Source organism: Pangasianodon hypophthalmus, chromosome 6 (genome assembly GCF_027358585.1).
Source record: "Pangasianodon hypophthalmus isolate fPanHyp1 chromosome 6, fPanHyp1.pri, whole genome shotgun sequence".
Classification (NCBI taxonomy): domain Eukaryota; kingdom Metazoa; phylum Chordata; class Actinopteri; order Siluriformes; family Pangasiidae; genus Pangasianodon; species Pangasianodon hypophthalmus.
In genome coordinates, this window is record NC_069715.1 from 1,598,739 (window position 1) to 1,604,770 (window position 6,032).

The 6,032-nt window shown below is 37.8% G+C and overlaps 1 pseudogene; it reads left to right on the forward strand.

The window, feature by feature from the left end:
* Positions 1-225: 225 nt before the first annotated feature.
* LOC117597586 (B-type lectin plumieribetin-like) lies at positions 226-740 on the forward strand (annotated as a pseudogene).
* Positions 741-6,032: the final 5,292 nt, after the last annotated feature.

Genomic DNA, 6,032 nt, shown 5'->3' on the forward strand with positions numbered 1-6,032 from the left:
TTGATCTGGAGATTAATATCTTGATCTGAAGATTAATATCTTGAAAGTGAAATAGAATTAAAGAAGTGATTTTGGAAAAATTCTGAAAAAGGCATAGCCATTAAATGGTAGATAATTTGCATAAGAGACAGACATGTTGACTGGAGACATTCAAGAGGAACTGAGATGTGTGGATTTTTTTGTGGTTTTCACTCTGCATTATCTCTGTCTTTCCTTTTCAGAACCATGAGCAGGAACTTCTTGTCCACGATGAGCTTAAGAAGGGAGACTACCTGTTATCCAACAACCGAGAGTACAAGGCAGTCTTTCAGGTAACAAACTCTGAAACAAATGTTACAGAAAAGCTAGGAGAGATAGCCTGTGCCATTTCATTAACCTTTGGTTTGTTTGCTGCTGTTCACTGTTCATAAGATGATCTCCCATGTCTTGTTTTAGGAGGACGGGAACTTTGTGGTCTACGGCTGGAGGCCAGTTTGGCAGTCTAACACTGCGGGCAATACGAATGCTCGACGGCTGATCATGCAGGGAGACTGCAACCTTGTCATGTATAATCCAGACTCAGCTGTGTGGCAGACCAACACCCACTGATCCAATGTCAAAATGTGCCGTTTGACTTTGAAAAACGACGGCATTCTGGCTGTCGAGAATGATGGCGAGATGTTGTGGCAATCTACAAAAAGTAATTAAAAGTAATGAAGCAATCTCTGAGTTTCATTTCTCTCCAATAAAATTGTCAATAAAGTACACAAATCTGAATGACTCTGTGTGGGTATTATTATTATTATTATAATACTACGATCACATCTAATTCTAATTTTATATATACACACACATATATATATATATATATATATATATATATATATATATATATATATATATATACACACATACAGTGGAGATCAAAATTAGAGAACAATTTATAAACACTTGATTTTTTCAGGAATAATGTAATCTTCATTGCTCAACATTTGAAGGAATTTTTGTTGTGGCTATACCATGCTAATAGAACAGTGTTTTACAAAATAACCAAGGCACTTCAACAAAAACCTTTATTTTGTAGAAAACACAATGATCAAAATTAGAGAACAGCAATGACTGTAGCACAGAGAAAGATAACAACTAAAATTTCTGAAGGTTACAACAGTCAACAATTAGTAGGAATTGTACAGGCCCTTGCTTTGAATGACTTCAGCACATCTGCGGCCACAGGACGTCACTAGTCTCTCACACTGCTCTGGTGTGATTTTGGTCCACTCTTCTTCCAGTTCGGTGACTGTAGTGGGTTTCTTGGCCATAACTTTGTCGACAAGGATTTTCCAGAGGTTTTCTGTTGGGTTTAGATCAGGACTCTGGGCTGGCCATTTCATTATTTCAATGTTTTCAGCTTCAAGGAACTGCTTTACCCATTTTGCTGTGTGACAGAGGGCACTGTCGTGCATGAAAATTGCTGGCTGTTTGGGTGATGAACGCAGGGAAGGAACCGCATGTTGTTGAAGAAGGGTCTGATAAACATTTGCATTCACTCTGCCATGTAGCTGTACAAGTTGCTCAACTCCTGCTGCAGAAAACATCCCCCAAACAATGACACTTCCCCCTCCACCTTTCACTGACTTCTTTACACACAGTGGGTTCAGTCTTTCCCCAGTTTGACGACGAACATAATGTTTCCCATCGGACCCAAATAAATTAAACTTGCTTTCATCACTAAAGTGAACTTTGGACCAGTTCTCCTCTGTCCACACAACATGCTCCTCAGCAAAGGTTAGTCTAGCCTTTTGATTCTTTCTGCTAATGAGAGGTTTGGTCACTGCAGAGTGGGCTTTCAGTCCAAATTCTCTTAAACGTTGAGACACTGTATGACGAGACAGATCCTTACTCTGTTCAGCGCTGAAGTGGCGAGCAATCCCAGCTGCAGTGTTGAACCGATTGCCCATTGAGATTCTCCGTATTATCCTGTCCTTTCTTCATTTGTCTTTCGTGGATGACCAGGCTTCTTGGGGGACTTGAATGAGTTTGTGATGTTGTAAAGATGCAATATTCTAGAAATCAAAGATTTGGAATGACCAACTTCTCTTGCTATGACTGAAAGGGTCATCCCTTTGGCCTTCATCTGGACAACCTGCTGCCGGAGGGTTTCAGTCACTTTAGAACGGCTCAACCTTCTTGCAAAGTCAGTGAAAACTGGAAAGTTAGGCTGCCAGTTAAATAGGGTTTGTCAGATAATTAAAGAAATTAGCACCAGTTGCCAGATTAACACCAATAACTGGGAGGGATCTGAAAGTGTTCTCTAATTTTGATCAGTGTTCTTTTTCAAATCTCATTGGAGTTTTTTATTCTGTGCTTCAAAATATATATAACTCATGAAATATGCTTTACAAAACTAAGCAGTGACCTTGAAATTTAGGAAATTGTAGGTTGTTCTCTAATTTTGATCTCCACGGCATATATATATATATATATATATATATATATATATATATACACACGTAAAACTTTCCTAAAAGACACATTTACCTTTACCTGTTATCATGTGACTGAAAAGGAGTAACCTAATGTAGCTAGCCAATAATGTTAAAACCTTTCCAAATGTTTCCAAAAAAATTTAAAAGCCGTAAGGTTAATCATCAGTTCTCTGACACGTCTTTTTAAATGTCGTCTTGATTTTTTTGGACTGCAGTTTAAACCCTGTTTCGTTTTGGGTTATGTTTGAGACAACAGAAAAGTGTGAGAACTTCCTGCAGGAAGTAAATGAAGAAAAAGAACAGAATCTCTTCCGTCAAGGGATAAAATGCAATCATTATCAAAATGCCAAATCAGATATATTACCTCAAACATATACTTTCAAAAGACATAAAAGCAGACTATGATCAGCTGGGACTATTTTTGTAATGTATATATATATATATATATATATATATATATATACATATATTTACATTTACTACTTTTATTTTCTGTATCAGCCTGCAGTCAGATCCCACGGAAACACACACACACACACGCATCTCACCTACACATACACATCATGTTGTTTGTGCCAAGTATGCACCACCATATGCAGCAGTGCATGAGCTTACCAGTGCTTTCTTTCTTATAAGAATGTACAGAATTGTTGATTTGGCCACTCTTAAAGTTTTTTCAATCTCTCTGATAGGATTCTTTTGTTTTTTCAATCCTAATGATGGCCTCTTTCACTTGCATTGAGATCTCCTTGGACTTCATATTGGTAGCTCCAGTCGAACAGCTGCCAAATGCCAACTCAATACCTGAAATCAACTCCAGACCTTTTATCTGCTTCATTTGTCTTGAAGTAACGAGGGAATGGACCGCACCTGGTCAATTACCTTCTTGTCAGTCAATTGTCCAAATGCCTTTGAGCCCCTGAAAATGGAAGTACTTTGCTTAAAATGGCTGTAATTCCTAAATGGTAAGTGCCATATTTTTGTGGAACCTCTTAAAATAAAGCTGAAAGTCTACACTTCAATCACACCTTGATTGTTTTATTTCAAATCCATTGTGGTGGTGTACAAAGGCAAAATCACAAAACCTCCATCACTGTCCAAATACTTCCGTACCTGACTGTATATACACACACGCACATAAAATTTTCCTAAAAGACACATTTACCTTCACCTGTTATCATGTCACTGAAAAGGAGTAACCTAATCTAGCTAGCCAGTAATGTTAAAACCTTTCCAAATGTTTGAAAAAAGTTCTAAATGCTCAAAAAGTTCAAAAATTCCTAACTACCAATTATTTAATTTTAAACTCAGAGCGTATCAGACGCCACAGATTTTACACTGGACAGGCAGCAAATCCAGAGTGTTAGGTTCACTAGGATCAGATCAGTCTTATGGTTTGGGAATTTTCAAGAAGGTGTGATCTATAGTATAAAAAGTTTAAAATATATATACCTTAAAAGCCCTGGAGGCAGCACTTCTCTGACACATCTTTTTAAATGTCATCTAGATTTTATTGCCCTGTGTTTGGTTTTAGTTTGAGACAAAAGAAAATTGTGAGAACTTCCTGCAGGAAGAAAAAGAACAAAACCTCTTTTGTCACGCAATTTTTTTTTTATCAAAACGCCAAATCAGACATATTACCTCAAACAAACACTCTCAAAATACATAGCAGGCAACAATCAGCTGGGACTTTTTTTTACATATATTAATGTTTTTAAAAAAATTAAATACTTTTTAAATGACTCCTTAGCTTGTCTTCTCAATTCTGTTTACTTTTTTAATGTACTACAGTATGGTGTATGTTGTAATACAATCCTAGGGGAGGTGTTTTTAAAGAAGTGGTCTATGTCACCTTTTCTAACAACCCTCAGGTATGGTGTGGAACACTTCCAACATTTCCTCAGAAGGCAATCAGATTCCACAGAAACTCATCAACACACACCCACACACACGTTTGAACTCACAATTGCATGGCTAATGTCACTCATCTCACCCACACATACGCATCATGTTGGTGTGTGTTTGTGCCAAGTATGCACCACCATATGCAACAATGTGTGTATGGTTTTGTTAATGCTGACATGTGTGTGTGTGTGTGTGTGTGTGTGAGAAACAAAGTCACACTGCGAGGTGAGAAGCGTGTTATTTTAATGGAAAATATTTCAGTTATTTTCATACAAATAATCACCACACAGTCGAGGACGAATCCCAGCAGAAGAATTTAACTTACTCTATAGAAAAGAAAAAATGTTTTATGTTCAAACAGTTATTAAAACTGCACACAGTGAGTAAGTGTGCACTTTTTTAGGGCACTTTATTAAAGATTTGGAGGTGTACTCAGAGCTGAGTTGAGAGCGCAGTCATGATTTAATCATGAAATCACACACATCACTATTCAGACCTCAGACGTAACTACAGACTTCAGACTTGCTATTCGGACATCAGAGGATCTTAATCAGAGACACTGTTTATCTCCAGGACTCAACTGTTTAGGAATAAAATGATGAATGAACTTAAAGTTTCTCTGTAAGCATAGCAGATAAGTGCTTGGTCAGATTATCCTTCAAACTGTGGTCATGTTTTCTTTACAGGAGAGTGAATCGAGTTAGCTTATCAGATTAAAAGCGTGATAAAATCACCTACATCTTGTAGAACACCTGAACCACGTTCATGCACAATGTGCACAAGTACTTAAATCACGTTTGTATAGCACTTCTTGTTTATCGTTCCATCTGTGCCATGTTTATCTTGATTCCGTGCGTGTCTAGTTTGTGTTTTTGTTACATAGCTCTAGCCCTTGTTCTCATGTGTTTCACAATTAATAAAAGTCCCCGCATTTGCATCTGTCTCCAAACCATCCATGACAAGTATGTTCATTAATTTGTGTGAATTCCTAACTGCCAGAAAAAAAACCGTCTTGGGCGTTTCTACTCAAGAAGAATCTGGCAGTCTATTTTTCTTCATGATCTTTAGTGACAGGCTGCTCCACCCCACGTGTGTGAAGGAGCGGTATCGCATGTCCTTCCTCCCTGCTGCTGTGAGACTGTACAACCAGCACTGCTCCCAGCAGACCCCACCACTTAACTGGACAATAAATCTCTGGTACTAAATTGGACAATAAATCGTTGGTAACCCCCCATCTCATGGGAACAGTGCAATAATGCAGTTTGGTCACTTTAATACTGTTGTGTGTTTGTGTTTTTGGGCATTCTTGGTGTGTCTTTTGTATATTTTTATACTTATATATTTTTTATATCTTCATATCTGCTGCTGTAACAATGCAAATTTCCCCATTGGGGACGAATAAAGGATTACCTTACCTTACCTTACCTTACCTCACCTTACCTCGCCTCACCTCACCTTACCTTATAGGAAGCTCAATCATCCTGAACAGCTACGCACTCCAACGATGGAGACTCACAATTTTCCTGTACATACTCACATAAAGTCTTTGACTCTGAATACAGCCCTTAGAAACCAGGTTCTTAAAGTTTAAGTTCTAAACTCCATTAGAGTTGAAAAAGTGAATAGTCAGTATTATATTTTTAAGGGCACGTGTAAAACGTG